The 22281-nt window shown below is 42.9% G+C and overlaps 1 protein-coding gene across 7 annotated transcripts in view; it reads right to left on the bottom strand.

The window, feature by feature from the left end:
* The window catches only part of ARHGAP24 (Rho GTPase activating protein 24), a 226819-nt gene that overhangs the window by 67529 nt on the left and 137009 nt on the right, over nt 1–22281 (bottom strand). The gene's annotated exons all lie outside the window — the stretch shown is intronic.

Raw genomic sequence — 22281 nt, 5'->3', positions numbered from 1 at the left:
TGTCTGCAAAGCCCATGCTACTGAACAGGCCTCTGAAAATGAATCCAGCAGTCACAAGAGACACTGCAGCCAGTTCTTGCAATTATGCCACGCGCACATGCTGTGTCGGGACATGCTCGTGAAATCCCTTAGTGCTGTGAAATGCCTGCATATCATCAAGCTTATTTCAGTGCAAGAATCCCAGAAAATCTGTGCTAGAAACCAGGCAACTGGTCCATCTCTCAGCTTTGCACCACACAAACTCAACCTTCCGATCCCTCTGCTGTCTCCTGCTGCCTTGACCAGCCTGGATATCCCCACAGGACGGGTGCTGCCCAGAGCCAGGCCCTGCTCTGCCATCCGCAGGCCATTTCCGTATGGGGAACGCAGGGCAGTCAGCCTTACCTTGGATGCTGTGGGCTTCTAAATGCCACTTGTCAACCGGGTGTGCTCACACCTTCCTTTCACGGAAAGAAACCTTTCAACGGTTCCTCACACTTACTGAATACTAACTACAACATTTTCTTAAATAGCCAGTTAAATATCTATCCTGAAATATATTCAAACATTTATTAATTTAAACTGAAATTTGTAATCATTTAAAAAGGACTTTTCAGGATACTCCATTGTTCAGGGTTAGGCATTTTCATTACATTTACCTCTGGCCTAATCCTAGCTAATCAAGCTTCATTCATTAACCACAGACAAATAGTTAATCCGATATTATCATAACAGGGGCCAGATCCAACACAACGTTGTCATACCACTTATTCCTTCCTATGAGGGGAGATGTAAATTGGTCCTAATTGCCAGTTACAAAATGCCGGTTTGCAATAAAGCTTTCTTCATGGTTGGTATTTGCTCTGAATCTATTTCTCATTTACAACATATGGAGGTGGTGTGCTCACCGCCTGCTAAGGGCTATTTAGAGTCGAAAACCTTTCTAATGGTAGAATTAATACATTTCTATTAGACTCGCTGGATACTATCTCTCTACTGAAAATCTGAAACTGAGTGTCGTTCAGTGCTACAACCTCTATTCTGCTGACAGGCAAGGGTAAGCCGAAATGAAAAGCTGATTTAATTCTTAGTTTATTTAAATTACAAGTAACTTTCTGCGCCAATGCCTTAAAGATCTCAGCAGTAACAGAGAAGCTTTGTAGAACTCCTGAGGTCTTACAAAAATAGGATATGATAATTCAGCAGTCCCTGTAGAAATCTGAAATATTTTCAATAACATTATCACTGAACATTAATAAAGGAATCCACAGCTTACTATACAGGTATAGTGGCTGACAATATTTCATTATAAAAATTCCTAGAGGGCAGCAGGGATTCAACTATGGAGACAGCACTAACATCCGCAGCTGTGAAAGGAAGGAAGCAGAATTTAGGCTAACATTTATTAAAAAGGGCCTTGCCTCTAACACTCATTCAGAGCTCATTCTTTCAGTTACAGTTCTTCTCCACATAAAGCACACGTCAAAACATACCAAGATGGCAGTTCAGGCTGGAGTGCAGTTGTCTTCCAGGCTTTACATAATAGATATTTTACCTTAGTTTTTATTCATATAATTACCACACTAAGTTCTGGTAGAAAGAACACAGTTTAAAAGGCTTTCAACCATGCTGTTAGGCTTCCCTACATACTCATGTAACAGGTATGTTATTATTGCACAGTGACTGCAATACCCGTCAAGGATGATACTTCCAACTTGACATAGTGCATCTGTAATTCAAGATTTTGCCACCACAGTGGCAAAGCATTTATCCACTTCTGACCACTGTAGGACAGTGTGTAGGCCCACATGCACAGACTCTTCCTCTGGCACTTTTCACAGGGGCTGTACATAATGTATTTGCCTGCAAAGTGAAAATAAATGGTAAGGAGAGGAAGGAGACTAAGGGAGAAAGGGTGTTTCCCTCATTTTCTGTATTAAAGATATTGCAGACAAACATTAACTGGCAGCTGCAATTTCTACCAGGTGCTTTAAATAATATGAATAAATATGTGCAGCCATAATGATTGCAGATGGGTCCCCTAAAGACAGCACAGAGCTATGGTAGGGAAGCAGGCTGTGGCTCAGTGGGCAGGAGCCTGTCTTGGGGCTAAGTGAACATTTGGCCTGTTACCTACTGTGGTGGGAGAGCATCTACTCTGAACAGGGTCACAGAAAGCACCTCTCTGCCCTGCTAGTCCATCAGAGGACTCCGCAAACAGCCAATGGTGGCACATTTCTGACCGGGTCCTGTTTCAGTTGTGGTCCTTCAATAGTTACAGTTCAGCTTGCTTACTGAACAAAGTCTCCAAAACCTACTGACTATTGCACAGAAACCACGGGAAGAAAGCAACCATTCTAGAAATGTGTGCATGCGTGGGGTGACGTCTGGTCTTATTCATGGCAACTAAGGCTAAGGGGAGACAGTGTGTGGGATCCCCAGCACAAAGCAGGACCAGGCACACAAAGGAGAACTCTGCTCCATTAGTTAGCTACAGATCACATTTCTATTTTGACAAGGATTTTAGTCAGAGTGTAACCCTGCACTGCACACAGTTGCTGAACTCCAAACGCAATGCAGGTACCGGTGGGATTTATGTTCCTGAGCTTGTATTTGGTGGTTTATGCCAAGCACTGTAAGCATCAGACAAAACTCTCATTTCCCCTCTGCTCATTTAACATCTCATTACTAGATTCACAAAAGGACCTCAGTAAAATTAGACTATTGCAATCCTAAGGAACCTTCATTTGCTTAGACAATATCAATGAAAAACGAGAATGTAAAGTATTTATATAAACAAATTATATTTTACCATTTTCCACGCCAATGTGGCAAGAGAATAATGAAAACGGTTTACACTGAAATTCCTTCTCCTAGTAGGTAGAAATTTGTTATCAGACATGACATAGCATTAAAAAAAAAGGTCAGTGAGGAAGTTAACCATGCTGCAGCCTGACATTTGCAGCTTGAACCTTTCTTTCTGAGTACATCTTTTCATATATGTGCAGAGGAAAAACATGCAAGCCAGCCTCTGTCTTAGCTTCCACAACCCCATTTCTGGTACCATCATTTCCATAGACTCAGGTGGCTCATTCTTAAACTTGGTCTAGTTGTATCATTAAAACTTTTAAAGTTCTTGTTATGGTTAAATTCTGCCTAGTCATGGAAAACATGTGCAGACTTGCACACTCCCCTAGGCTGCTGTAAGATTACCCTGTGGTGTTATTTTAACACAAGTAGGTAAAAAAGCTTACAACAAGCAATTCTGAACAGGACATGCCTACGTACTGCTGATCTGACGGGCACGGAGATGCTTGGATAAGGAGAGTTGTCCCCAAAGGCTTGATGCTAGTTATGCTTCTGGTTTAGCGTAAGACTCACCTGTGTTGATTCTTAAACCCATTGTTTTGTACTGCATTTAACCCTGATGACATACATTAAATACCTAGATTGTATTAAGAAGCCATTCTTAAAGCATGTAGCTGCTGTGGCAACAGTTTTTATAGAAAAATGTTCTCATCTTGCCATAAAACCAGCAGCTATAATGGCACCTTGCATTCTTGGTCATACTCCAAGAAAATACATCCAGTCACAACAGGCAAAGCAGGCAGACTGCTGCTGCCATCAGCAGTGCTATTTTCTGCAGCTTGATGGGCTTTCACTCGAGCTGTTCTTCCTAAATAAGGACCCCTAAAGCAGGTTAAGTAGCCAAGGCTGCCTCACACAGGGATTACTTCTGATGAGCTGCTGAGCAACAGCAGCTCTACTCTGTTCTCAGCACCTGCAAAAGGCATTAATAACCACCACAATTACTATAGCGAAAAGGTATGGAGAGGTGCTGAACAACGGGCTACTACAGCCATGGATTTATTAAAAAAACACAGGCCTTCCAGGTTGCTCAGCACCCCTGGCATATTTTAATAAGAGAGCAGAAAGGTAGCTGCTTCTTTTCATGATCTCCTTCAGGGAGCCGGCTTCATGTTGGCACAGCTATAGCAACCCAAACAGCAACAGAGCATCCACGCAGACAACATCAGACACAGAAACGCAGTAACTATCCAAGTGAAACATTTTCATTAGTGACTGCCCTGGACCAGAACACAGCATCTGAGCCCCTTCCCCTAGAAACACTTGGGTAGTAGAACTAAGATCTGAATCACAACTTCGTGCCTTGAGTCCATGCTATTTTTCATGTAACACTTGATGTAAGGCTTGTGTTGCAAGCATCATGGAGGAGAAGGGAATATGAGACTTAACTCTCAGCTCTTGGGGTGACAACAACTCCTACAAAGCACAGCTTTGGCTCACAGCTATGACTTTTTGTAATGCACACACTGAGCTCCCCTTTACAAGGGGCCATTATAACTGTGGAAGGATAATGAAAGCCAGTTATGAGAAGGTGAGAACTCTAGCTGCTAGCAGATGCCAAGTTGCTAATGACCCCACAAAACGAAACCACAGCCAGGGCTTGAGCCACAAACAGCCTCAGCAGATGCCATTGGGGCTGGCTCTCTAGGAGCAACAGGAGGGGATGCACCAGAAGCAGCTACAGCTATTTCTGAATGACAGAAGCCTTCGCCCTGCAGCAGTGCTGCCCAGACAGCCTTACACCCACTCAGGTAGCAGTTTGTTCCCTCTAGGGCTGCAAAGATTAAAAGAACACATCACATCTGTGTTGTCCTCGAAACACTGCCACTTCATTTTCATCAAATCATAGCACCTGCTGCTTCAGAAGAGGAGTCAAGAAATAAACCCCTGCTTCTCCAAAAAAAAAAAATCAGAAAGAAGATTAAAGAAATGGCTCTATCCCAAGCAAAGGTCTCTGTTCTAGTGATCACATTTAAGAGCATGAGCATGTCTTTTCCCCCCATCCTCTCTCCAGCCTGATGTCAACAGCCTGCCCCAGGCTGTGAGAATTAACTCTCCACAGGAAACACATGACCCGTGACACACAAGATTATTATGTTTTTATTTTCTGAAGTGCTTTTCCAGTCCAGCCAGAAAAAAAGCAACAGGCTCCTTCAATGAGGCTGCGAGGTAGAAGGGTAAACACAGTCATCGAGACTCCTGCAACACCCTGCCAAGAAAAGCAATATAAAGGGAGCCTTTAGGAGAGGACACACTCCTCCCCCATCCTGCAGGTTCTGTGTGTCACTCACTCTCACACACTCCCTCCTCCCTCCCTCCCTCGGTGGGAAAATCGGTATTTCGTTAACTCACCCCACAACTCAGGGTTCAGTCTGCTCTGTGTCACCGGGGAGTCTGAGGGATCTCTGCTTTTGTTACTGTTGCTTATGAAAATCCCTCTTAACAAATACATTTGATACCCACATAAATCTTTTTTCTTTTAATATCTATCATGGGCTGTGGCCCAAAGGCAACACACATTTTCACATCTTCAGGATTTTTCTGTCATGTGCATAACTCAATTAATGAAGGAAAAGACACATATATGAGCATATTTTTCAGGAGTTTGCTGTAGACTGGGAAACCAGTTATTTTCTTTAGCTGGTGCTACTATAAATCAAAATGTGTAGATATGAAAATATTAAGATATACTTATTTATAGCTATGTGAATAAGTGAGTTTGTGGAGTGCTGGCCAAAGAAAACCAGTCACTTCACTGACTCAAAATGACAAGCTTTTTGGCTTCCTTGGTAAAACAAAACTGAAAATGCTCATTTCAGAGCAATAAAAAAATATTGTAATCCAATATGAAAGTAATTTGTTCATTTTATGCCATATCTTAATAGCAATCTTCATAATTTCAAAAGCAAGATAAGGTTTTTCAAAAAGAAAAAACACCTCCACACCCATTATTTGTTGAAAACATCAAACAAAATCTACTCATACTTTTTTATCTGACCCATCTGGGGGAATCAACTTCATGTATAGTTTCAGTCAACCAAGAATATCAAGCAAGTTTTCCAGCCCTCTTTTACCACAGCGCCCAAGCACTGGTTAACAGAAAATAATTTTTCTCCCTTTCTAGTCTCAGAAATTTGGTCTTGAATAAATAAAACACTGCTTGCATCAACTGTACAGTCATGGGCAATGGCTGAGCCTCTCTGTGGCTGTGAGCAGAGCTCATGGCCTGAGTGCAGCTCCCTGTGGCACCAGGTGCTGACTCCAGCCACCATCTGTTCTGTTCCTCTCTGCTCTCCTCCACACACACCAGTCTGATTGACTTAAAATGAGCATAAACACTTATACATTCATTACCGCACTGATAACTTGTCCATGGGCCCACTGATCATTACCAGTTTGGTTTGACACCATGGCAACACACTACCTGGGATCTGACTGCAAACGGCAGTATTTTGCATTTCTGGTACCAAAGCATTAAGATGGGCAACTAAATAAATAACATGGGGATTTAAAACATAAGGAACAAAGAACAGGAGCAATTTCTTTGGTCTGTCACTGCACAGATCCAGGCAGATATGTTTGTGTTGTCTGGTTTAAAAGAAGAATCTGAGCAGCAAGGAGATGGCATCTGGCTCCCTGGGCCAGCAGGTCCAGCCTGGGTTGAAGCCCATAAAATGCAGCCCAGTTTCTTGACGTAGGTCAAGCAGCTAACTGTTGGCATGAAAGCTGATGTGAATTCTCAATGCTCCCAAATGATGATTTAAAATCCTACTGTTCATAATGTAAACAAATGTTTCTGCCCTCACCACTTCCATCTCAAGATATACTCAATAGCCAAATTGAAAAGTGCAAAATTGCTGACATGGAAAATGAATAACCTCAAACTACTGTTTAATATCCCAAACCGGTGACTTTTGGTTGGAAGTCTTATATTAGGATACTTCTAAGGTAGTGCTTCTCCCCCAGTTGTTACCCATTTGCAATCACCTTTCAATCATGATGTTTCATTGCTGCATTCAGGAAAAACATTTAGAAAACAAGCAAGATATGTTCTGAAATGTTACCCACACTGTAACGCATCCCCTCCTTTGCATGTTGCCCGTCAGCAGTCAAGCCTTCACCTGGCTTCTGCCACTGAACAGCATCCCTGTGCAAAGACCTCTTTTTTGGTACTCAGTGAGGCAGCCCTACTGCAGGTGTTTTGATCCCAACCTCTGGCACTCCCTGGACTGTCCTGAGTCGCCCCATCTGTAACACTGTTATTATCCCTGGGTTCCTTACACTGGAGGAAATAACAAAGCATGTCTGCTTTTCATGCTCCATGTGCTGAGTTAGTCTTGCTTATGAAGTTATACAGAAATGACAATCTGACAATTTAGCAAACACCAACATCATTCCCTTACCTTTACTTCAGCATCTCTTGCTAGCTGAGCTCCCGGGACCAGCATTAGCATGTTTTTTGTCTGGGGGGCATTTCTTGGAGGTCACTTTCAGCCACAGAAGTCAAAACTCTGCAGCACCCAGGCCCTCAAATCTGGCCTTCAGAGCTAATTGAAGGCAATCCACAGCGTGGCCCCTTTCCCTCTGCTCTCCCTCATCATCCACACTTGCCTGCCCAAGGCACCTTTGGGCAGTAATGGATTCTCATGGCCTCGTTTCTCCTCTCCCTCTCTTCCACCCGTTCCCCCATAGCAACCTCATTGTGATTTTTTCAGGAATGTTTCCACAATCCCACCACAGGGAGACTGTGTCTTAGCCCACAGACAGGTATGCAAAACGTTTATTTCCAACTCATTTACACTTTGTTATTCTTGCAGTCTTACGTCTTTTCCCTAAGTTCTTCAGCTGGGAACAGAAAGCCAGACCCTAGGACTATAAAACAAGCTCTCATATGGAAAGTTGTTCTGTGAATTGCTCTGTTAACAAACAGGGAAAGAATTTAAAAGTGAAAGAAAAACACAACTGCAAGGACAGCCCTGACTGAAACCTGCCTGGTAACTCCTGTCTGTATTTCAACATCTCCTCAGCCACAGCACATAGTGTAACTATTCTCTCCTGAGCACTCTCAGGCAAAATTAATTAAAGGCACAGGCATTTTAACACAACCACCAGGGTGCTTTCTCAGTCTTCACAAAAAAGGCATCATTTTCTTGCTCCTGATCTTCCAAAATAATCTTTTTCCCTGAGTAAATTCAGATTTCAAGAGAAAGTGCAGAAGGTCTCCAAGAACCTCATTAAAATGCTCCTTTCACTGAGGCGAGGTAGAAAGCCAAAAGGAATCCCAGGCCAGGGGCAATCATATGCTCTAGTAAGGAGAGAGGTGGCAATGGGCAGTCTGCACTGCAATTAGCTTTTGCAAAAGGTTAATTCCTGACACGTTTTGAGGAGGCAAACACCAACCTGCCCTACATGCCTGCACACAATGGAAAGATTTTTATGGCCAAGGGCAGAAAGGTCAGGGACACTCATCAAGTGCACATTTCTCCCTGAAAGCCATGCTGAACAGCGAGTTTCTAAGTACGAGCCTCTGCTCACAGTCAAACGAACATGAACTAAGGAATATGAATCTCCAGGTGCTGGGAAAGGGGCAGGAAAAATACAATGCGCAGGTTCTAGAAAGGACCTCATTTGTCCCAGGCATGCCACATGTTCCCCATATTGTGCTATCAAGCTATGACAAAAATGAGTCATTAATTTCTCTAAGCCTTTAATGCATGGATTTGGTGGACATACAGTTTATATGTTTATGGTTTATACCAAGGCTTGAAAGGCCTAACGAATGGGAAGAGAAGCACGCTTTTGTGAGCAACACTAGAGCAAAGCAGGACATTTGTTGCCCCCTGTATGACACACGTTTGAGATGAGCTTTGTAACAGTCAGAAATTTTTTTAGATGACCTTTAGGTAACCTAAGGCACAGTTACCTTGGGGAAATCCCTCTAGCTCCCAGCAGAACTGTACTCAGAGCAGGAACCTGTGCTAACAGTGAGATGAACACTGAGGTTAGCTGTGCTTGCACGGTTTTTACACCCCTTGCAATCTTGCTTTCTTCAGAGGGACTGGCCTCAGCCAATGCGGATCCCGTTTTAGCATTCACACTCTGTGTATCCTCAGTGCAGATGTGGCAACAGCGCTAAGGAGAGGGCGGGTGTGAGATGCTGATATCAGCCCAGCCTCTGAAAATGAGATACCAAAGGAGTTACACGGGCAAGTCCCAGTAGATGAGTGTGTCAAGGGAGCTGACCTATGAGCAAAACTGCTTTCCTCAGCATCTTGGTTAGAGGCAAAGTCCTTTGTGAGCACAGCTGGCTGAACAGATGGGAAGAACCAGTTCCTTCCAACTGAGTGGTAGAAAAGAGGATGAAATAAAAGCTTACATGCAGTTTAATACCAAAGCCAGCAGGACGACTGAAAATCGGGAGGGTAAAAAATAAAGCAAGGAGTCTTTTCTATCTAGATCTAAAAAGTTACCACTGATCAGTGAGTGAGTACTACCTCTAACTTCACTCTGCCTGCAGCTTGCAAATTTTGCTGAACTGATAGAAAATACCACATCTGTAGCCTGTCACTAGCAGCTCTCCCTCAGCCCCCCCCCCCCAAAGGAGTTCTGTTTTCAGGCAACTCCTGCACCTAAGGCAACTGCCTCCTCCCGGCCTTTGCTGAAGTATAGCACTGTAAGGAAGAGGCACCATAAACAAACCTTCCAATATTTCACAGGTCATCCTCTGAGAGACAATCACAATAAATAGAAATTTCTTTCTGGAATTACACTGCTAGCTTTTTCCTCAGAGCTGTAATTCAGAATACCCTTGAGTACTTACATACTTTAGTATGTTATTTCCCTTGCATATTTACAAGAACAACACTCTACGCTACATTTCTTTTCACTTCATTAGTTTTAAATCTGAGCACCTCTAATTCTGCTGCGTTTCTTTTTTTGTCATAGCAGGCTTACGTTAAAAAAAGTAGTGATTTTATGAAAATCTCTGACATGAGAAGCTGGTACTATATATGAAGTGTGAGAATTACATTAACGTTGTTGTTTACTGACAGCTTTCCAAACTACCACAATTCTATGCCACTGTGGTGTGTAACAGCTACAGTTACACTGCTGGCACAGCTGCAGCACAGATTTAACACATTCTTGATTTGTTCTAATTCTGTTTTTTGTCTGAGAAGTCCAGAGGTTTCTTCCTTACTGTCATGATTAATTTTTGATGGGAAAAAAAAAAAAACCTAACAAATAATTCTGCCTTGTTGTAGGACTTACTGAAGCGATTCTCTCCAGAAGAGAAAAATAATTTTTATTTCTATTGTCTAAAAACTGTGAAACTCCTAAATAAGATTTCTCTGCTCTCAGGAGCACTGTGAATTATTCTTAGCACATGCTGACACATATGGAGGCTTTTCCAGTACAGACACAATGGAAATCTCTCATCAGGAAGCACTGCTCTGCCCTCCAGCTTGAGGTGCATTATAGCCACAGCTCCTACATGCTCGTTCTGAGGAACTGACATAAGTTGAAATGTCCACATTACAGAAAGTTTCATCAGATGGAGGCTTTTGCAAACAGATTCCAGTTGCATGCTGCACTGATGTAGATGTCTTCATATGATTACAGATCACAGTGTTGGCAAACCAGAAATGCAAAAACTTCATCTGATGATGTTTACCCTGGAACAACTCACAGCTTTCAGTATAATATTTTGAAAAAGGGACTTGTCCACTTCACTACAAACACAATGTCCCTCTAATTGCTGTTGCTCCTTTTACTCGCCCAGTACAAAACCAAAGACCACACAGAGTACCTCTGCTCGTTACTGCTGCTGCTCCTTTCAATTCCCAACCTCTTTTCCAGTTTTTTCAGGATAGTGAGATATGCTGGTTTGTCCCAGCACAGCTCCCACCCTCAGTTGTTAACAGGCCGTAACCATGCAGCTCTCCACCACTGGTCCAATGTATGTTTTATTCTCACTCAGGCAGCTCGGTCTGCTGCCTAAACAGCCCTGGACAAAGATTACGCTGCCACAGCAGTTTCTACATGGAAGAGCCATTTCTTGTTAATGCCTGTCATGCCTGTAGCAGTGTGAAGCTGTTCTGCGCAACCCTGTGACCTGAAGTTGGCAAGGGGAGCAGGATGGGGCTGCCTTCAAGTCAGCTGGCTGCCAACCATCAGAGAACAACCTTGCCTTTGGGGCTGCTCTTTACGACTTTTTAAAAAACCCACTTTAGAAAATTCAGTTTTGATTTCCCAGATATAAAAGCAGCCTGCAAGGTGCAGTGGTGAAGAGGAGGGGAGCGGACAACTTAAATCCACAGTATTATACAGGTCTGGGTATGCTCACTTATTTCTTTTATACTATAGGAGTACACAACAACGTTGTTCTCTGGATATTAAGTGCAAAAAATGAATTTAAGAGGATTCTTTCAGTTAAGTCATACAATTCAGATCAAAGTATGGTTTCAGCTAGGATAGTATTTTGCATATTCTGAATGTATACAATGCACTCAGAATTAGCCAAAATAGTGATCCAATACATCAATGAGGTACGAGGTGCTGAAAATAGGTTAAATAGTTACAAAACTCAAAGGAGCATGTAACAAAAGGGATGGGCAGCACGTCAGTGATTTTGCAATGATGACAAGTGACAACGATCCTACAAATTACAGAAAAAGAAGAATATGCCTGTCATCTGTTTTTGCTATGCTTGAATCTCAGTCCTGAAAAAGCCCAGGTACCTACCACCAACAGGGTGTTATTCAATATGTTACATGTTCTAGATCAAAGCTACAGTTTTATCCTCAAGCCTGTCAGTTCTCCGCAAACTTGCAGCTGAGCAGCAAAGAAAATTTAAAGCAGTGACATCTCAGCATTTCGTCTTCCAGATCCAGTAATTAATTAGCTGTGCAGTAATGCATCTTGCCTGCTTATGGCCAAAAAGCACTTCCTGATCCAGACTTTGGCTGCTAAGTGACTTTAATCATGTTAAAGAAAAATATAAGGAGGAAAGATTCTCTTCCCTATGTAGGTGCTCCATCACTGCGAATCCTACCATGAACTCTGAAGACAGGCTGTCAAAAATAAATGTTAGGTCTACTCCATCCTCCTAACCCTGCCTGTTTAGGGGAATAGACTTACCCTAGTTCATAATAAGATGCAGGGGAAACATTGGTTCCATCTGCAACACAGCAGACACAGTAAAGGTAGACAACAGGAAGAAAGGATAAGAAACAGAAGGCTTTGGGGGGCCTCCCCCCACCAAAAGAAAGCAAGTTTTTCCAAATGAGGAGAGTTCTAACACTGAAGTCCCCTGCCAGTATTAGTACTACCTGCTGTCACAATTAAGGGAATTTCAAACCTGGTATTTTCAAAATAGTCAGTACCTGGAATTGCGTGAAAAACATCCAGGCATTTAACTTGCTAGCAATAAATTATTTTCTATAAGCTTAACATCCAATGAAGGCATTGCCAGGTGTGAGATGCCAGCTGGAAAGGCCTTTCCTAGCTGCAGCAGGGTCTTCTTTTGGGTTTGTTGTGACCTGGAGAATGGGCAGCGGCAGGGCAAGCATCTGACACCACCCCTCCACAGCTCCATACCCCACAATGAGAAGTACCATGCTGCCATGCCAGGCTGCTCTCAGGCAGCTGTGCCCTCTGAGAGCATCATGTCAGCAGACAAGAGTTTTTGTAACTGAATGTAATTGTGGCTTCATTAATACAGGATTGCTGCCTGCTATCTGTTACAAGGAGCTAGCAAGCTTTAAAAACTGAACCACAGCTATGAACTTACCTATAAGTACTGAGTATCCAACACTCACACACCAATGCGTCCCTAAAACCTATCTGCAAGCCGTAACGCATCCCTAAAACCTATCTTGCACCTGTATGCTGCAAACCTATCTTTTAGATACACAAATCATCAGATAATTATGGATGCACAACCTTACAGCAGACAAAAAGTCACTTCAGCTGTATCAGTTTGTTTCATTTAACCAAATAAATTGGTCTCGCATTCCAAATTTAACAGCAATAACCACAGGAGATAAGGCAAAGCATCCTTAAAGCAAAATCACAACTCCAATTTGTTATACAAGACAATACCTCCCAAACTTATGCCCTGTGTTGATGCCTGTGAATTGAGAGGCTTCACCTTGCAGTATCTTCCCATGCCTTAGGAAACACACTTCCCCTCAAGCTTCCCTTCCATTCAGATGGTTGACTGGGTTGATCTGTTTGTTAATAAAGCAGTTCCCAGCATTTACATACCAGATTGTGGGTCTGCCCCTCTTCATTTTAATGCTATTTTTGTCTGTTTTTAAGTGAGTATTACCATGACCTACTCTTGTTACAGTTTATATTGTCATACCTCACGATCTATTACAGTCCTTCTCTATCAGCCAATTCCATATCAACTCCCCAATTAAAGTCTCAAGGCAATCCAAAACAATTTTAAAATGGTAACAAATTTTAAGTGGTAACTGCTGTGTCAAAACTGAACAACTAACCTGTGGCAGCAGAGTTCAAGGCCACAGGAATCTGTTCCTGTAATGTCTCCAGCCTTCTCTACTTTAATGGGGCTTTCCTGGGGTGGGAGGAGCAGCTCTGCTCTCATGAGAGGGACATACTTTTATTACTGATCTGGCAAGCTGAAATGAAAATCAGCTGTGCCTAAGCCTTCCTTATAGTGTCCCTGTAGAAAAAAGGGGGGTTTATTTTCTAGGAAGAATAGGAGAGGAAAAAAATATGTGAGCCACAATCATCAAAGCAATAATAATCTAGAGTTAACACCTCATCGATTCTCATTTCACCTAAATCAGCTCATCCAATTTTGTTGTTGCACGACTGCACTTACTATTATATCTACTTATCATGTGCTGGGTAAAAGCAAATGCTACAACCACTGCCAAATACTTCAGTAAATGAAGGTTTTGCCTTCCTTGTCCCAGCTGCTCTCTGCTTTTTTGCAACTTTTATTATCAAGAGCCTGCTTTGTACAAAGCTAGTGCTTCAGCTCCCAGTGAAGTGCTGCAGAGCACCAGCTGAGAGTTCTGTTATAATTTGAGCTCAGAGGGCAACTGAGCACCATGCAGATCGCTCACCCCTTCCCCCTCAGGAATGGGGAGGAGAAAATAAAGAAAAAGGTTTGGGAATTGAGACAAGGACAGGGAAGGATGATTTACCCATTATGGTCATGGGCAAAAGACAGATCCTTAGGGGAAGAAAAAGAACATCAATTTAACTCAAACACTAACACCATCACCACTTAACAGAGTGGGCCAGTGAGAAGCATTACCACATCTTGAAAATACCTCCATCCCTTCTTCCTGGGCTCAACTTTGCTCCTGATTTCTTTATCTCCTCCCCCCAGTGGCACTGGGGATCAGGGGATAGGGGGGTGTGGCCAGTCCTGCTGCTTTTTCCTCCTCAGAGGGAGGACTCCTTGCACTCTTCCCCTGCTCCAGTGTGAGGTCCTCTCACAGAAGACAGTCCTCCACAACCTTTCTCTGACTTGAGTCCTTCCCACAGGCTGCAGCTCTTCCCAGGCTGCTCAGGCGTGGGTCACCCCCTTGTGTTCCAGTCCTCCCAGTGCTGAACTACAACAGTGGGGGCTTCTTCCCTCAAGAGTCCTGGCCCTCTCCAGGCACAGCCCCTGCTCCGTGTGGGGTCCTCCACAGGCTGCAGGTGGCATCTGCTCCCCCGGTGGCCTCCATGGGCTGCAGCAGGGTCTCTGCTCCAGTACATCTCCTCCTTCTTTCTTCCACTGACCTCAGTGTTGGCACAGATGTTCTCCTTGCAACTCCTCCTCACAACTGCCACTCTTCCTCCTGTATTCCCCTTCTGAAATATGTTATCTGAGAGGCACAGCCACCATCGCTAATTGGCTCAGCCTTGGCCAGAGGTGGGTCTGACTTGGAGCTGGAGAAGCTTCAGAAAGCTTCTTACAGGGGCCACCGCTGTAGTCCCCTCCTCTGCTACCAAAAACCCCACCACATACACAAACCCAACAGACCTTCCCATTGCACTTCTGCTGTGCTGCAACTCTTACACAGTGAGAGCACTTTTTTCCCCTTTTCTCTCAACATCAGAGCAGCTTGTGTGGTCCCCTCTTGCCCCTGAATCAGAAGACCACATCCTGCATTCAGACATTTGAAAGCAGAATAAAGCTTCAAAGTCCTTCCAACACTGTCATTAGAGTCATTCACCTTCAGCAAAAGTAAACAACCAGGTACCCAAAGGTAAAAGAGAATTTCCATGTGTGACGGAGCATGGTTAAAGTGACAGACAACTAATTGATTTCCACAGTCTCCTTCCTCGGTGGTCCTTAAAACTGGGTATTGTACTGTTGCTATCAAGAAATATGGTACCTTCTGCTCATGCACTACACACTGCCATTTCTCTGACAAAGTAGCCATCAACAACACAGTTGAAATCTTTTTCCCTTCTGCTCACAACAGAGTCAACAACATCCTGTGATCAAACTGGGAATGAGGGCCATCTTAACACTCCATGTTGCCTCTTCACAAAACCTCCAGCTAACCGGCTCCACATCAGTAGCCTCCATGAAGGTTCAGTACAGGCCACTCCACCTGGGCCCTGCTTGTCACCAGGCACAAATGGTGACAGTCCGACAAGTGCATTAAAACTTACTTAAGCTATCCAAAGGCAGCCAGACAGAAACTTTTTGCACAGACCCATCAGGGTATTCTTCTTTGCTTTAGCTTCCTAAAAATACCTCTTTAGAGGGGAATGAGGCTTTCAGGGTTTGCTTGTTTCTTTTTTAACCGGTTTTGAAAAGACTCCCTCATCCATAGGCTTTTGTTGCTTTCAGCAACTTACAGGTCAAAAAAATGAAGATGTACTGACAAAGGAAACCTAACCTACATCTTGCCTCACTATGCTAGGTTACATCTTTCCTGTGCATGCTTATTCAATAAAGAGAAATGGTGCGCATCAAAAGGGTTTCAGGAATTGCAGCCTCTGCTCCTGCCTCTTCAGTAGCTTTTTGCTCAGCATTGGTGAATTCCTTTAAAATTTCTCAGCCACATTTTTCTCTTTCTGCAAAAAGCAATTAAGAATATTTACTGACCTCACAGGGGAGACATAGCACTTCAGTTAATTAAAGCTTGTAAAGACTTTAAGATCATCCAGTGAAAGACTTTATAGGAATGCAAAGTGCGTCATAAACCCAGAAAATGACCCAGCAGAGGCACAAAGGTCATATCTGAAGTGAAGTGTGTCAAATAAAGATCCTGTTTAGATTTAAAGAAAGAAGTTGTAATTTAAATTATTACAATGTGCTTTCTCACTGTACCTTAGCTGAGATTTTACAACACAGTAATCAGAGAGGTAATAGTTTCTCATGCTACTTGGTGAACTGGAAGGAACGTATTTAAAGGTGATCTGCAGAGATACCTGTCAGAAAGTACTAACTATAGATGTTGGTATATTATCTGCTTTAAGCTGTAAAAAGACAGAGTTAGGGCCACATAAGCAAAAATGCCTCTCGCTACTTCTTATCATTAGCTTTAAGTCAAAGCCTCTAAGTTTTGATGGTAAAAAACGAAATCAACTCCCTTCAGTACTTCAGAACCTGAAAGCTGTCAGTGACCAGGCTCTTACAGGGTTGAAGGACAGGATCTCCTGAGCTGCACGGGGAGCAAACAACATGCAGACAAGGGACAGAAGGTGTCTACAAGGGCAGGGGACAGGCTGCTGCTGCTGCTACCGCAGCAATCTGCCAAGTCAGTGGTAGATTTAGCCCCCAGGGCATTTCACATACACCACTGTAAAGCAAGAACCACGCACTGGTTTACAAACTTGCCAGCTGCAAGTCTGACCAGCCAGTATCACAAGTCAAGTCACGGGTCAGGGCAAATACTTTACAGTCCTTGATGTAATAATTACATTGCAGTGACTGCACCATTTCACAAGAACTCGCTGCTGCTTCTGGACCATTCTCCTAAGAGGGAGGATGCAAATGCATTCAGGACCACAACTTCTCCAGAAAGTGAAGGCTGGCAGGTGAGGGCAACCCTCCCAGGAGAGCCAGGGTAACTTATGTTTCAATCAGTTAACAACTGCCACAGTGAGCACCTGTACTGCTGCTGGAAAGCTGGCCAAACCAACATTTTTGACAGTTTGACAGTTAAGGATGCCCTTAATGCTACCAAAAGTTTATGTAATTTGTCACCTTCTCTGCCCCAAATCCCCATGACGTTGTTACTTTCCTCCAAAAAAGTCCTCCCTGTTTCGTATGTGAACCTTAGGGTGTTAACATCAGGTTTCCTAAGGTAGGAATGAGCACAGGAGTAAGGACAAAGCACTTAAGAAATCACCCTTCCTATTTCTCATGGTGAACAACACATTATTCAGGGTATCCAAAGCCCCTTACAAAGCAGATCTCAGCAGTGACCTCACACTCTTTCATGACCAGACAGTGACTACTTAAGGTAAGAGTTTCTACGATGAAGGATCTCAGCATCTTCTTCCCACTGCTCCACCTGACAGCTCCCTCTGCTCTTGGGCAGTCGCCTCCCCTCACCTCCCCCAGCCACAGGCTCTGCCATGTGTCAGGTACTCCAGGGGAAAGGCAAAGTGAGCTGCGTATTTCCCAGTCTATCATCACATCTTTTGGAGATGTGCAAAACCCACAAAGATAAGCTCAAGTTCATTTATCAGTCCTTAAATGCACTAGGCTGGGGTTGAAGATTCACTCCTACCAGCAACAGCCATCAGACAATACAAGTGTGATGTGGGTAAGGTGTGCAACCTAATTTCTGCAGAGTGTGCAGTGCAGCTTACACAGGCTGCAGAAAGGCAGATGATACTGTAGACCTGACTGATCAATCTTATATCGCTTCAGGGTCTCCTCCTCATGACTGCAAAACTTCCATTTCTGATTCATTCGTATGTGCTCAAAAATCAGATTTACAGGCTTTTTGCCAGTAGCAATCAGGATGAAAAGGTATTTGTGGATCTGAGAAAGAAAAGAAAAGATGATGTAGAAGAGAGAAATAAAACAATCAAGACATAATTTGACTCCACAAGAATGAATTCTACTATCAAACCTCTTCAAATTAAGTTTAAATGAAAAAATTACTTCCTGAACACACATTTCTCATTCAAAGCAGCCATAGCTCTTCTGATTCTGAGTGTCTAAATAAAATACATTGCACACACCACTTTTAATAAGTATAGATATTTCTGTTTTATCTTTGACAATTTATTGCAAACTCCAACCGTCCGGCCATCTCTCCCATATTTTAAGTCATGCTGGGCCTACATTTTACACATTCATCCTATCATTTCATTAGTCTTCATGTTAGGAGCGTGAAGTAACAGAGATCTCCAAAGCCACTAACCCTTCTTTTCTTCTATACTGAAGCAAAGATCTCAATGGTAGGCCACAGGAGGACATGAACAAGTGGTGCCAAAACACACCATCTCTTTCCTCTGGTAACACAACAGCATCATTCGGCTCCTCAGGTGTCAGATGTTCAAAATCCAGAGACAAGCATGGTCAGTTTTTACTGTTAGAGGAAACATTTTGGGGTTTTGCCCAATTAATATTGGAAACTTAGTACTTTCTCATAAATACAGCTCATCTGCAATGGAGATATGCCATGGGGAGAATAAAGTGAACCAAGCAAAGCCTGAAGCAGAATGCAAACAAGGAAGCTTAAACAACTGATGGATGTTATTAGCTTTTCTACATGTTTTCAGGAAACACTCTTAAGTACATAGATGAGTATTATCACACATAAGAACGGTTCAAAGCTGTGCCAGGGCAGGTTTAGACTGCACGCTAGGAAGTATTTTTTTACCAAGAGGGTGGTCAAACACTGGGACAGGCTTCAGTGTTCAAGAGGCATTTGAACAATGCCCTTAATAATATGCTTTAACTTTTGGTCAGCCCTGAAGTAGTCAGGCAACTGGACTAGATGATTGTTGTGGGTCCCTTTCAAATAAAATTATTCTATTCTATCCTATTCCTGAGTATATGAGAATTGATTTTAACAAACATTCTTTCCTGCTTCTAGCTGTCTCCCATTTATTTATTGCTAGGTGTAAGATGTCAATGAATACCTGAATTGACATCTTTTCCATCCACAGAAGCTGGGCTTTTTTATTTTGTATACAAGTGAGACCACCTCTTTATCCTGCTGCCAGATGGACTGAAAAGTGCACTGGTCAAATCAGCTACATGAAAAGATGGTGTCATCCAAGAAGAGCAGCAGGAGACAGATCACTACATGAATACCTCCGAGTTTGGCTTTACATGCTACCAGTAACATTGATCTGTAGTCTTATTCAACCTGCATACTCTCAAAACTGCCACGCTAACTCCTTAAGTGATCTCTCCCAGTCTGACATCCCTCCTAGCAACTGCACTGTGTGGGTGACCCATGGGGTCATTAGGATGTTACCTGCAGAGACAAGCCTGGCCCTAGTCAAGCAGAGAGCTGGCACAACAAGGGATGATTTTGGGCGAGGAAATCTGCACCCTGCTGGCGGGCACCGCTGCCCTTGGGGGATGTGCGCTGCTCCTACTCCCGAGTCAGGAGCCCGCTTCTTTTTCCTGAGCTTAGATGCCCATAACACATAGCCTGGAGATCTGCAGGACTCTGGCACCCACCAGCAGACAGGAAAATCTCTGGGAGTCTGAAAACGACGTTACTTTTTCATTGACAGCAAAATTCATGCCCATGTTTTCAAGAGCGCCGTTCTCACTGCTGGGGTCAGGTTTCCACAAGGAGTTAAGAATCTTTTTGCATACCTGGAAAAGGGGAGGGTTCTCAGAAGCATCACAGGCAGAGCAGCTCTGAATGACCCCAATATGTTCCTGGTCATTTTGAAAGTCTCTCACTTACTGTCATCATTAAACCAAAAATGTATTTTTCACAAGATCTGTTCCCAAGTGCAGGTTATAACTGCTCCTCTGACAGAAGGAATGAACTCTGAGAACTTGAAACTTTTTATATCCACTGTATTAAAGCACTTCATAACTATGTCTATTGGAATAAGAGGGAGCTGCGGTCAACTGATAATTTTCAGGTTAAGTACTTCAGTAATCTGCCACCATCTGATATTCACAGACAGAAAAGTCAATTACTTCATTTACTGATTTTAAGAATTAGAATGAGTTTAGTTTTGTATCAGACTTGGCTTTAAGAAGGATGAGCTGGATTCATTAGAAAATTAAGTTTAAATAATAAGCTACTTCTAGTTAAAATTAGCTAATGAAGTTTCGGGGGGGTGGGGGGGTGGGGGAAACCCCACAAAAACCAGAAAGCAATTTTAAACCAGACTATATAACTATGATTTACAGCTCTGCATTTACAGGACGTGAAAAGAGAATTAATTTGACACATGGTGAATTTGCTCATCTTCACCAATAGCTCAGAAAACAGTATTTCTTTGACATTGACATGCTTTTGAGCTGCATCACTTGGATTTATAGCCTGCAAGAGATACCAGGTGCAGAACTTATAATGCAATCCATCACTTTCTCATCCCAACTGGAACAATAAAACCAGAAGATACTGCATCTCCTTGAACTAAGATTTCTGCTCTGTATCTGAGTCTGCGGAGATGTTAAAGTACAAGTGTAATCCCGTTTTGGAAAGAGAAGGCAAGAGGCAGTGGCAGGCCAGGGGAGGGGAGCTCTGCAATATCCATAAGCAGCTCCAGAATAGGGGTGCTACAACACAGCCAGCTGTGCTCAGGGCACAACAGGCGACTGGCAGCACAGCATCTCACCCACTGACCTAATGAAAAGGCTTAAGGGTCTGGGAAAGAGAAAGAAGGTATTTTATATTCAAATACTGTGTAAACACATGCTCGCTTCATACCAGCTCTCAGGAGCAATTACAACTACCTTCCTCTTACCTTTCCTATTGCACAATCTGCACTACCAAAACCCAACTCATCTGCTGCTATTTTGGGTTGTCTTCAAGCAGGGTAGTTGACAATAACTGTAGGTAGTTGAGAATAACTGCAGTAACTCTGGGGTAAGGCAGTTTGTCTTTTGCTTTGAGGACCACATATCTTTCCAACACAGAGGTACAAGAATATCAAGACTAAATGATTCAGTCACACTCACCATCTCCTGCACCAGGGTGATTCTAGCACATACCAGCCATGAACTGTATTGCTTAGCTAAAAAGTATTGGGACTGCACTGTGAGTAAGTACCCTTTGTGCAAATGCAGATATGCTACTAAAACATACTGAGGAGTATTTCCAGGAGAGGTTTGTTTGGTACCTGCCCATGAAACACTCAGGATAATGGGATGAAGAAAATGGGAAGATACAATGCTGATTAAGACACATCCACTTGACCCTTCCGGCAGTTTGATAAAGTTCATGTATTTGATCCCCATAAGCAGACATACAGCTTTAATCTACAGAGACATGTACAGTATCTCCCAGAGAAGTGCTATTTGCCATCACACTAAAACATATTTTAATGAAGTTTTAATGAAATCTCATTCACTACCTCTTTTTTCCAAAAGAAAACCCAACTAATTAATCTTAATTAGTCAGAAAGCGCAAAGAGTTCCAGACCACGCAGACTGTTTACTAAATTCAGGTCACGAATTAAGTGACTCTTCACTCCACTTGCCTTCGTTTTAGTAATTAGTGTTGAGACTCACAACTCAGCAATCAGTGTTGAAGACTATTTCTGGAGGATAAAAATCTGGACTGGCCAGAATCAGTGAGAACAAAACAGGGTATTTACATTTCAGTATTTGAATATTTCTTTAAATAAGCCCCCAAACATTAATTATCTAATCTCACATAAACATGACTGATTATTAGCTAATTATCTGAACTCAATTCACACAAACGTACACCAACACATGCTATAGCTACTCTGCTTGCACCCTCTGCACTGTTTACATACAAACGCACACATCTAGCAGGAATACACCGAAAACTTGATTATGAAACCGCCACTTCACCTGTCTTTTCAAATGAACCTAAAGCACATCTGAGGCAGAGAACATGACCACAACAGCACAGAGAGTGGTGCAAGAACACTGCATTTTGGTAATACCCATTTCTAGTACACAGAGGAGGCTGCAGCAGCTCAGCATGCTGAAAGCCAGGCAGGATCTTTAAATGGAGAGCTCATGAGAATTCAACAGTTTCCCTTCCTCCCATTCTCTGCCAAATAACTTAAAAGAGGCAACATGTCATGCTATTTTAAGATAATAGTATCATTAAGGGTATAATACTTATTTTAAAACACAGCAGTGCAGCTAAACTGCATCAAGGCTTGCCCCGAAGTCTGGGTCTGACTCTGAAACAAGGAACTTGAAAACATTATACAACTGAGTTAAAACAAAAGGGAGAAAATTCAAGACACCAAAGCACTGGACAGTTATCCAAGGTATATTACATATGCAAAAGTTGCCTTGCCTAAGTCCAG

The sequence above is a fragment of the Athene noctua genome, chromosome 4 (assembly GCF_965140245.1).
Source record: "Athene noctua chromosome 4, bAthNoc1.hap1.1, whole genome shotgun sequence".
Classification (NCBI taxonomy): domain Eukaryota; kingdom Metazoa; phylum Chordata; class Aves; order Strigiformes; family Strigidae; genus Athene; species Athene noctua.
This window is presented reverse-complemented; position numbering and strand designations above follow the sequence as displayed.